Genomic DNA, 12279 nt, shown 5'->3' on the forward strand with positions numbered 1-12279 from the left:
TTTGAAACAAGCTGTAAATGGAAATTTTTCCCTGTGAGGGTGGTGAGGGCCTGGCACAGGTTTCCCCATGCCTGGAAATGTCCAAGGCCAGGCTGGATGGGGATTTAGACCAACCTGGGGTAGTGGAAGGTGTTCAGGAGTTGGAAGAAGATGAGTTTTAAGGTCCCTTCCAACCCAAACCATTCTGGGATTTCCTAATTCTATGTAATAGAAAATAAAAAGTGTTGGGGAGAAAATAATCCTTAACTCTTCTGCAGTCAGTGCTTTGCCCAGAAGTGATGAGGATATATTAGATCTTTCCTGTCTCTAAAGCAAAGTGAAATGCAGAGATTTGTCATTTTTTCTCCTTGTCCTACTGTCCCACCTCCTCCTGTGACCGTGTGCCAATGGCCACTCCTGATGGATTGGGTGCACTAAGGGATTTTAGCCATGCTCTGGACAGTGCATTCACAGCCAGAAAAACATTATATCCCCTCAAAAAACCCACTAACCCCACCCCTGCAAAAACCAAACAAAAATCCCAACTTAAATCACTTGAGATAAGTTGGGTGTTATCTTAAATTGCAAATTGCTTGTTTGCTTCTCCAGCTGGAGCTGTTAATTCAGAACAATTAACACACGTTTAAAACCCAGACAAAGCATATGGAGGCAGTCCTTGGGAAAAGAGCCTCTTTGGGATGGAGTGCCTCAAGAGGAGATTGGAAGGATAACTCCAGTTTGGCTTTCCCCTTAGGTCCTGGCAGGTGTTGTGGGGAATGACACAAATACCAGAGTTTAGGCCTGCTGGATGCTAGGTTGAGGGATGCTCAAAGCAAGACCCAGCTGGGTCTCCAGACCCAAAAAGAAATCCAGTGTTGACAGTCACTGTTGGGATGAATTTATCACTGAGGCAGTGCCTTCACCCTCCTGCTCATCCTTCAAATATTTCTTCTTGATGAAGAAATAACAAATCCTAGAGTGACTCCTAAAATAATGCCTGAATTTTTTTTATTGGCCCCTTTGCAATGGCGTGGAACACCTCCCTGGCTCCATCCTTCAGGCCTTTTGTGGCATCATTTTGGAACCTGCCATTTATTTTCTCAGGTTCCCTTTTGATTTTTGATGCAGGTGAAGAGCAAAAGCCTAAATCTGGAAAGAAACCCCCAAAATACAGGAGTTCAACCTTCTTAAAATACTGATGTGAGCTCAACCTGCTCAAAATATCTCTGGGTCAAGGAGCAAGGAGGTGAGCTCATTGCTTTTTTGCAGGGACATAAACCACTGTTAGACTTTTATGGGATGCTGTAGGAAATGCTGCAGCAGTTGTTGCATTTTTGCAGCCCAGTGGTGGCTTAAGGGGTGATCCATCCTTTTTTCCACCCTTGCCTCCATGTATCCATGGGTCTTTTCACCATGTGTGTTCATCCATGCATCTGTGCAGCCTTGCATCCCTGAATCCATGCGTCCTTCATTTGTCCATCCATAATTTTTGGTCTTACATTTCTGACCAGCACTGCACACAAATTTTATTTAGGACACTCATGAATTTTTTTTTTTTCTCAAGTGAAAAAAATCCCACAAATCCAAATGTTTTCCTCAGAAACTTTACAGGAATTGGCATGGCTGAACGTGCAGCAGCATCCCCTACAAATGATGGGAAGATAAACTTTTCCATCTCAAAGTTGGCACTAGGATTTTGGGGCTGGGGACCCCTGTAACATGAGCCCCCCAAAACCTTCATCTTCATCACCCTGAGCTATGAAAGCCAAGCAGGTCATCTTTAAGAGCTTTTTCTGCAAACCCTTTCCTGCTACTCCCCCATCCGAGGATGGATGTAGGCAGCACAGGCAAATCTGAATAACTAATCAGAGTCCTCATTAACCCCCCACTGAGATGCTCAAACATTCACTTTGCTGTTTGTGAAGCAGGAAAAAAAAAAAAAAAAGGAAAAGGGAAAAAACCTCATAAGCCACCCTGCATTAAAATTGATGTGTTATTAATCCCACTGTTCCAGACCTCATGGGCACCGAATTTTCCTGCGTCTGGCCTGAGGCTGAACAGTATGGTGCTGCTTCTGCAGGGCACTTTGCCTTTCCATTATTTATCAGCACAGTGGAGAGAGGCTGCTTTTGTTCCCTGGATCCAGATGTGTTCACATGCACATGGCTGGGGAGGGGATGTCCAATATTTCCCTACGTGCCCCGTTTGGGTAAATGTGAGCCCCCTACACAGGGCTCTGCCAACACACACGTCTCTCCCAACTGTGTTTAGCCTCAGAGCAGCTTTGCTTTTGCAGAAATACAAAAATATTTGGGCATGTCTCAAATCTTTCTCTGAGAAAGGGTGGGGTTTGTGCATCAGCAGTTTAACTTCTGAAATGAAAAATATTTTATTCTTCTTTGCCCCAGCATCCCCAAAACCTGGTCCCAGCCCTTTTCCAGAGGCTGGAGAGAAATTGCACTGTGTGGGGAAAAGCCCAACACACCAAAGGTTTTTGTTTTTATCACAGAAGTCCTCCTGGCAGGTGGCAGCAGGTGTTGCCAAGGTATTTGGAGAGTCATGATCATCCCTTGAAGCTCCTTAAAGGGTTAACTGAAACTTGAGCTTTGATTTCTGCATTTGTACTGATTTTCACACCTACAGGTCTCTGGCTGTCCCCAGGGGTGTGGAGCTTGGGGCCAGTAGAGCTTGCTGCTGGGCATAGTGTGGGGTATAAAAATAATTCAACAAAACCCAGCATTACTGGGGATTTCACCATTTGTGGTTTCCTTCTAAGTCAGAGGAGCTGGCATTAAATTTATTAAAACATGATAGTCACAATTAAACAGCATTGACATGATGAGGCTGGAAGTACCACGGCCTGCTCACATTGGAGAAACAAAGTGACATGCTGGGAAAAGCCTTCTTGCTTTAAAATCCTATGCTTTTTACAAAAAAATCCTGATTTTTCTTTTGCTAAATGTCAGCTTTATTAGCATCCCCTTACACTTCATTAAAACTTGTTAACAGGGATGCCCTTGGCTTTTTGCAGCCAGGGTAGAGGCCGCTGTCCCAGGTTACTGGGCTCCCAAATCTGCTTTGGATGCTGTTCAGGCCAGGAAATCAGGATTTAGGGCATTTGTGGGGATTGATGACTTGTCAGAAATGGTGTCTCAGTTATGACCCCGGGGCAGCTGCTGAGTACAAGCATGAGCAGCCATGGGACACCAGGATCTTGCTGCCTTGCATTGCCTGTGGTGGAGCATCTTGGAGGAGGCATCTCCTCCATTCCCCTTCGCACCGGGAGGACTTCAAAGGCCTTTGCTAAACTTCAAAGGATGCCTTTTGAAGTTGTTAAAAGTGCTCAAAAAGACTTCTCTCTCTCTCTCTCTCTGCAAGGGTGTTCGGGGAGATGTCCCTGCTGGGGTTGGCTCTTTGTGTTCCCCGTGATGGGGACAAAAACGGCGGCGCAATGGTTTTGTCCTAAATGCATGCAGCACCCAAGGCCTCAGGCCTGGCCACCTCCAAGGATGAAAATCAGTCTGTCAGAGCTCTTTTAACACTGACAGAGCCTTATTTCTGCTCCTTTTCCTCCAGCCCTTGTGTTTTGTTCACACAGCAAGCCCAGATGGCAAAAGTCTTTCCTGTGGGATAGAAAAAAGTCTTTATAGAGTGAAGGACTGGTGCAAAACATGAGCTTTTCCATTGAGATGTCAGGACAAATCCAATGAAAATCAAGTCCAAATTCATGATTTGTATTTGGCATCAGCCCATTCATGCTCCTCCAAGGCATGAACATTAATTCTTTACCTTAAATAACCTTAATATTCCACCTGCTGTTGTGGTGGAAGTTTTGGACTCAGGCCCTTCTGAGCAGATCAGGTCTCTACATCTCTTGGCTGGACCTACACTGGCCTGAGAAGTCAAGAGGCACCTTGACCTTTTGTCTCTTCCATCAAATTTTCCACATTTGGAGGTTTCTGCTGTGTTTTGCCCTGAAATGTTCCAGTTGTTTCCAGATCTCTCCTTGGGCAATGACCTTAGACCAGGTTTCCAGGAATGCAGGCTTCCCCATGTAACTCCTTTGGACCATGTTCCTGGGGGACATGATGGACACCCGCCCTGAAGGCACAAAACTGCACCTGCTGTTCTTGCCAGGGGTTTGGGATGGAGTTAAAACCAGGGGAAACAGTTCCCATGGATCTCCTGTCTGGCCTCACCACACCAGACACGGCTCTCTGCTGGTGATGTGTAGCAGAGATGCATCCCTGGGGTGTGTGGTGGGCACCTGAGGAGCTCTCCAGAGGTTCTGTGCAGGTTTTGAGGTATCTCAGGTGTGTACTGGGCATCTGAGGAGCTCTCCAGAGGTTCTGTACAGGTATCTCAGGTGTATATTGGGTATCTGAGGAGTTCTTTGGAGGTTCTGTACATGTTGGGAGGTATCTCAGGTGTATATTGGATATCTGAGGAGCTCTTTGGAGGTTCTGTACATGTTGGGAGGTATCTCAGGTGTATTTTGGGCATCTGAGGAGCTCCTTGGAGGTTCTGTGCAGGTATCCCAGGTGTATTTTGGGCATCTGAGGAGTTCCTTGGAGGTTCTGTGCAGGTATCTCAGGTGTATTTTGGGCATCTGAGGAGCTCTTTGGAGATTCTCTGCAGGTATCTCAGGTGTATTTTGGGCATCTGAGGAGTTCCTTGGAGGTTCTGTGCATGTTGTGAGGTATCTCAGGTGTGTACTGAGCATCTGAGGAGCTCCTTGGAGGTTCTGTGCAGGTATCCCAGGTGTATATTGTATCTGAGGAGCTCCTTGGAGGTTCTCTGCAGGTATCCCAGGTGTATTTTGGGCATCTGAGGAGCTCTTTGGAGGTGGTGTGGTGCCATATATCAGATGTACATAAAATCATCAGTTCAGAACGTGGAGGTGTGCATACATCTGCCTGTGTTAGACATTTATCAGCAATCTGAGGAGCCCTTGAATGGGTTTTATGCACCAGGGAGGGTGTTTGGGATGCATATTGAAATCTGAGGGGCTCTCTGGAGGTGACACATTTATCAGAGCTCTGAGGAGCTCCCTGAAGGTGCTGTGTGCCATGCTGGATGTGCTGGGTGTGTAACAGAGATTTGAGGAGCTCCAGGTGTGTTTATCAAAGGTGTCCATGCCAGCTGTGCATGGGTGAGGAGCTCTCCAGGGTGGGTTGGTACCAAGGTGATGCATCAGGGCTGGGCTGAGAGCAGCTTGGCAGAGGTTGTGTGCATCAAGGGACATTTATTGGACTATAGATCTGTAATAGAAGGGATTTATACTGGAGATCTGAGGAGCTCTTTACCAGGAGATGTATATCAGGGTAGAGATCTCAGGTGATGTTTATAGACACAGAGGTAATATCTGGGGTGATGTACATTGAGGGACATTCATCAGAGGGATATTGAAGCTCTGAAGGGCTCACTAGAGGTGTTATATATGGAGAGATCTGGTGAATTTTATCTCTTGTATTCCATTTTTTTTTATTTGCAGTCAAACACAAAACACCCCAGTGTGGGTGGCTGTGCTGGTCCTTGCTCAGCCCATCTTTGTTTTTCCACTGGAACTGCTGAGATGGGCCCAGAAATCCCAGTCCCATAAAGGGCAGATTCCTGGCAGCTGCAAAATCACCTCTAGCATATGGATGGACTTTTCCTTATTCAGTAGTGTCTGGGAGCTCCCCCATTTTGGAGGTAGTGGCTGTTCCCCAGTTCACTCTGTGTGAGCCCAAGTATAAAAACACCTTTATTATAAAAAGTGTTTTGAATATTATAAAAATATTACAATTAACCAGGGAAATGCCAAAAATTATATTATATTATATTTTTCATATGTATTATATAAATTATATAGTATAAATGTTATATATTATATTTTATAACAAATAATTACATTATAATTCATAATAAATAAATATTATAATTTTATTACAATTAACCAGGGAAATATAAATTATAATATTATAATTAACCAGGGAAATGCCAACTACCAGCATGAAATGGGAGCAGAGCCAGCCATCAGTGCTGTTTCATTCCTTATTTCCTTTTTTCTCCTTTTCAGACCTGGATTGCAGCAGTAACCCTCAGAGTGATCCCGTGAGGAGCTTTCAGCACCCAGCAGGAGTGGAAGAGGAGGGGACAGGACCACCTTGGCCTCCATCCCCTGTGCACAGACCAAGGAGGAGCTCGCCTTCGTTTGCTGGACACATCTCGGTTCGACCTCGAAAAATCTGATTTCTTTTTGTCCTTTTTTGGAGATGTTCAAACCTGATGGGGAAAACCCCTGACCTAGCTCAGACATCAGTCTTGCTTTCATCTCCAGGGGATATTCCCACCTATGTTTTCCTTGATTTCTCCTATTTTCCCCATCATCCTCCAGAAAAAAAAAACATTAAGAGAGACTTGCCATCCATGGCTCCACTGCACTTTCCTACTGCAGACCTTCATCCTTTGCTTAATATTTCACTTTCTTATTTTATAATTTCTCTGAATATTAAAATATTCTCTGAATATTAAAATATATATAATTTTTATATTATATATAAAATATTTCATTTTTGCTTTCCCAGGTTGTGATCCCTACCCAGTTTTCAGGGCAGTGGGAGGACACTTCCAGGGCAGTGGCTCCCTGAGCACCCCCTAACAGTAAGGCTGCTTTGCTTTATATTATTTAAGCAATTATATGTATTAATTGTGCAATTATGTATATTAATTGAGCAGGATGTGGTGAGTCATGACCTTGGTGTGGCTTTATTTAGAGGAATTTCTGCTGTTTTCTGTTGATATAATTTAAATTGCATCAACCCTTCCCTAAATGCAGTAAGCATTTCAGAGCAGAAACACTTATTTTTTTAAAAAGAAATCAGTCTGTGCAGGGAGTCTTGTTTTAAAGCTCAAGTGTAGATAACATATTGTTAAGAGCCCTACAAGGCATAAGCAGCTTGGAGGAAAACACAGATATATTTTTGTGAAAATACTCTGAAATATAGGTTGTTATCACTGCAAAATTTTGGCACAGCCGGCAGTAGGGTGCAAAGAAATGGCCACCAACTAAAAATAAATGAAATGCAGAGCTTAAAATAAGATGTACATGAAACCAAGGGTTTCACAGTCCTTTAGTCAACCCTGATCACTAAAATTAGGGCTTGACAGAGTGACAAATGTGCTTGATCCATGCCAAAACCAGGGCACCAGCAGGTGACACAGAAAATAAAACCCTGCTGGCTACAACTTCCCTCCTGTAGGAGCAAAGAGAAATCTTTGGTCACTGAAAATGGGGGTGGCCCCTTCAATTTGTGTAAATATTCTGCAAAAGTGCCTGGTTTCACTTTAAACTGGTTATTTTTAGGTGGGGGCTTCTCAGGGAAAAACCCAAACCCTTCATTTGGTCCTTGGCCCAGCAGAGCATCTTTTCTCTTAGTCTTTTCTTTTGAGTCTTGCCTCCTCTGAAAGTAAAGTAAGAAGTAAAGGAAGTAAAGTAAGAAATAAAGTAAGAAGTAAAGTAAGAAGTAAAGTAAGAAGAAAAGTAAGAAGTCCCCTTCCCTCTTAGTAAGAAGCAGCCAGCAGGGGCAGGATTGTTTCCCCCAGGCTGCCCTTTGATTCTTGTGGTGACCCTGCTTCAGCCAAAACAAAAAACACACGATGAAGGAGGTGGTGAAAATCTCCTCAGCTTGATTTTAGCCCTTTTTGATAAAGGTACAGGTTGGGTTCATGTTGAAATTACTTTTCTGGTGAGTGTGGGGGAGATTGGGGTCACCACAATGACCAATTTTTGGGGGGGATCCTCCCTGCTTGGTGTCCTCCTTCCAGTCTGTATTTCAGAGTGAGTGAAAGTGATGCCTTGGAGTGGCTGCCTGGAACAGAGGCCAGACAGAGTTCAGAGAATTAAGTGGGGATTTATGAAAGGCCTTTACCAGCCACACCTTGGGCAGTCAGAGCCTCCCAGAGGCTGCACCCAGCATGGGCAGGGGTCATGAGTTTTTCAGGCAGATTTAAGTTTGGTCCATTGTCTGGGTTTGGAAACACAGGAGTCTTCTACTAAGGAAGGCAGGAGCCCCCCCTGAAATGGAGAATGTAAACCCTCCCTACCCCTCTGAATTGCTATAAAATTTAAATTAAGGGGCTCTCAGGCAAAAATATGGGAGCAGGAAATAACAGTTCTTTAATAGGGAAGAAAATAAAAGGATAAAATAAACAATGCAGTAACTAAAACAGCACTGACAGAGTCAGAACCCAGCCTGACACCCTGTGGGTCAGGGTGTTGGCAGCAGAACCATTGGAATTGTGGCTCAGCCCTCCTGCAGTGCCAGGGCTGGTTCTGCTGGAGCAGGGATCCTGGAGAAAGGTGCAGTCTCTGCCTCTGCAGATCCAGGGCAAGAGGCAGCTGCTGCTCCTCTGGGCAATCCAGTGCAGAAGCTGTGCTGGTGTTCCAGAATCTCCAGATTATATCCAGGCAGGAATGCTTGGCTGGTGTTCCAGAATCTCCAGATTATATCCAGGTAGGAATGCTTGGCTGGTGTTCCAGAATCTCCAGATTATATCCAGGCAGGAATGCTTGGCTGGTGTTCCAGAATCTCCAGATTATATCCAGGCAGGAATGCTTGGCTGGTGTTCCAGAATCTCCAGATTATATCCAGGTAGGAATGCTTGGCTGGTGTTCCAGAATCTCCAGATTATATCCAGGTAGGAATGCTTGGCTGGTGTTCCAGAATCTCAGATTATATCCAGGTAGGAATGCTTGGCTCCTCCCTCTGGGCTCACATCTCCCAATGGGATGCTGTAGTTCTTATCAGCCATGCAGGGACATTCCATAGCTGTTATCAGCAGGTGTCCCCCTGGAGGGAGGAGTGGTTGTGATCACTCAGAGAGAGATAAGGCAAACTGCCCACTTGACAAAAGATAATCTACCATAGAGATGGTAATGGAAAACATCTTGCCTTGCAATCTGGAACATCCATTTACATATCAGGGGTTAATTCTCCACTTACAGCTTCAGGCAATGAAGTCCCATTCCCCCAGTTTGCTCCTCCCAAATTCACTTTTATTTGTACTTTTCTGGGCCTGAGGCTGTTGGGTGCCCTTGGGTTCCAGGCCCAGAGGAATTGTTGTGTCTGACCAAGATGTGGAGACAGGAGCTGACACTTCATATGGAGTTAGAGTTATGCACTAATGCAGCACAGGGTTTGGAAAATATAAAGGCTAAAATCTCAAGGCATCAAAAGTACTCTGTGCCCTGCCATGTGTTTTGTGTGCTTTGGGTCGCTCTCTTTGGAGGAGCTGTGGCTGTGGAGGACACAAAGTGCTGGAAGCTTCTCCAGCAAGGAGACCAAACCAGAGCTGCTCAGCAAATTGTGCCCACAGGGTCCAGACACCTTCCTTGAAGGGCACAGGAGGATGTGATGGTGGTGGGTGTCCATTTAATGACCTTCTGGAACACTGGGCTGGCATCACTCTAAGTGGTTAATGACAGAAATTACCTGAAGGCTTCTGAGAAACAACTTGGTTTCCCTTGGCTTTCCCCACTGTGTTAGAGCCTCAGTTTCCAGGCACCAAACAGCAATTTCAGCTTTCCTCCTCCTGAAGCCCCAATGACCACAGGATGCACCTCTGAGGCCAGGCCATACCTTTTGTCATTATGCAAAAAAAGCTGTGAAAAAAAATTCAGCCTGTCTGTCTTACACCATGAACACTTTCCAGTCCTTTTTTGATCTCAATTTCCTCATCCTGTTGAGTTCAGACCAGGCTGAGATTTACTCCCATTTGGAGTAAATGGAGAAGACAGTCTTATTAAGCATTACTAAATGAGTTTGAAACCCATTGTAACTCCCTATAAATCACCATGTCATATTTCAAACTTCTCTTTCATCATTGAGGCTGGAAATATGGCCCAAAAATTGCTTTCAAATGGGCAAATGAAAAATGTTTCAATTGTGGTGATGAATCAAGGTGTTCCCATCTCAGTCTTCAGTGCCTTGGCTCGGGGTTTGGATAGGGACAGCTCCCTGTAGGTGCCAGAAAGCCTGACATGCCTCAAGGGAAACCTTATTTTTGTTTTCTGGTCAGCACAGTCATTTTTCATAGGGAATTTTACATTTTACATAGGAAATTCAGGGGGAAGGCAAGACTGGGAAGAGCCAGAGAGCTGCAAGAGAGGGATGTGAAATAAAAACTCAGTGAGTCAAGAATTCTGGCTTATCTGCCTTAAGGGCTCCAGAGGGAGTTTTTCCCACTCTCAAGGGGAATATTTCCAAGTGTAATAGCAGGATACAGCAAGGAATGAGGCAGATTTAAGGGAGGATTTTATTTGGTGTACTGTGGTATTGCTGCTTTCCTGACTCTCCCAGTCAGGGAAGTCTTTGCACTCCCAGACCTCACCTGTGTTTCTGCAGTTGGGTTCACTCTGTTGTTTTTAGCAAATCCACCAAAAATCAGGTATATGTCCATGTTTGCTCATGGAGGTTTTGGGAGATTTGCATAAAACCTGTGAGATTTGGGTTGCAAAACAAACACCCCAGAAAGGAACTAAATTGAAATCTAAAAAGATGGGAAATTGCACTATTGATTATGGGGTGTTCATGGACTGCAGCAACATTTTCAAACAGTCTTTGGTTTGTGGTGGGATCTGTGCCAGAATTGTTGGCAGTGCTGAGGTTGCAGGTGGGTCTTGCCCTGGCATTGGTCTGGTTTGCACTTTGTGATATTTGCAGTGGCAGAGGAATTGGTTGTTGTTATTTAATAACAGTATTCCCCAAGTTAGTGCCCCTCCCCAGATCTCCAAAACTCCATGCAGCTCACTTGCTTCCCTTCTCCTGCCCGTAGAGAAAAGATTGGAGGCACAAAAGGCAAAGATCATGGGTTGGGATAAGAACAATTTACTGGAAACAGCAATGAGAGAAGAAAATGAACTTGTAACAGCAGCAATGCAAATAACAAAAATGCAAAAAAGAGAGAAAAGAGCTTAACCTGACCACAGCCATGTCCCCAGAGAGCTCCCTCTGGTCAGGACCAGCATTGCCACACTGATCTATCCTCATGCTTGCTCCAGGAGAATGAATTCCCTTCTTCTCAGAAGAGAGAGTCCCTTTCCCCTGCCTCTGGCAATGCTATCAAACAAACAAACTAACAAAATAATAATGATGATGATGATGGTTCAAATAATATTAGGGTCTGGTCAAGCCCCCCTCCAAGCTATTGTAAAAATTCACTCTGTCCTGGTTGAAACCAGGACACTGGTGAAGGACTGTTGGTGTCAGTTTGGAATGGAAAAACTTGAATGATGGTTTAATTAATGATAATATATAATATAATATAATATAATATAATATAATATAATATAATATAATATAATATAATATAATATAATATAATATAATATAATATAATATAATATAATATATATCATAAAGTAATAAATCAGCCTTCTGAAACATAGAGTCAAGATTCTCATCTCTTCCCTTGTCCTGAGCCCCCTGAGAACTGCACCACAGTGAAGGGGCTTGAGGGGAAGCTCAAGGAGGAGCAGCTGAGGGCACTTGGTCTTGGAGGAGATTGAGGGGAGACTCATCACAATCTACAATTTCCTTGTGAGGGGGAGAGGAGGGGCAAGCCCTGATTGCTGCTCTGTGGTGCCCAGAGCAGGTTCCTTTGGCAAAGGAACAGCCTGAAGTTGTGTCAGGGCAGGTTCAGGTTGGGTGTTAGGGAAAGGTTCTTCACCCTGAGGGTGCCTGGGCACAGAACAGGCTCCCAGGGCACTGGGCATGAGCTCCAAAAGCATTGGACAATCCTCTCAGGTGTGTGGTGGACTCTTGGGGATGGTCCTGAGCAGGGCCAGGAGCTGCACTCGAGGGTCCCTGTGGGTCCTCTCCAGCTCAGATCATTCTGTGATTCTGTGACCTTCTCATTGCCACTGGGGGTTTGGTGTTTGCAGGATGGAAATGTGGCTGCTTGTGATTCCTGACTCATCACTCTCCACGTGAGAATGAAGAGCACGAGCCAAGGTTTGAAAGCATGGGGCAAGACTTTAGACTTTGGACATTAATTGTTCTCAATTAACCTGAGATTGTTCTCAACTGTTAAAAACATTCATCTGCTCCCTGTTTTTTACAAGGCAACCAGAATTCTTTTTTTTTTTTGACATTTCATGCCCAGCAAGAGGAAGTTTCTACATTTTTGGGGTTCCTCAGCAACACTTCACTTCAAAGCTTTTTGATTTGCTGAAAGAAAATCCCAACTTACTCTTTTGGGAACTTTTCTTGGGCAGAGGGCTGGGTTGCACAAAATTCAAGTATTCTCAGGTTACTT

The 12279-nt window shown here is 44.6% G+C and overlaps 1 protein-coding gene across 4 annotated transcripts in view; it reads left to right on the top strand.

Annotated features, from left to right (window-relative positions):
• Positions 1-12279, top strand: part of PKNOX2 (PBX/knotted 1 homeobox 2) — a 112692-nt gene that overhangs the window by 62836 nt on the left and 37577 nt on the right. For all 4 annotated transcript variants that reach the window (XM_077190079.1, XM_077190078.1, XM_054647420.2 and 1 more), the window contains 2 exons: positions 6041-6192; positions 6549-6624. The gene's annotated coding sequence lies outside the window, so the exon portion shown is untranslated. The remainder of the gene's footprint in view (positions 1-6040; positions 6193-6548; positions 6625-12279) is intronic.

This window comes from Agelaius phoeniceus, chromosome 23 (assembly GCF_051311805.1).
Source record: "Agelaius phoeniceus isolate bAgePho1 chromosome 23, bAgePho1.hap1, whole genome shotgun sequence".
Classification (NCBI taxonomy): domain Eukaryota; kingdom Metazoa; phylum Chordata; class Aves; order Passeriformes; family Icteridae; genus Agelaius; species Agelaius phoeniceus.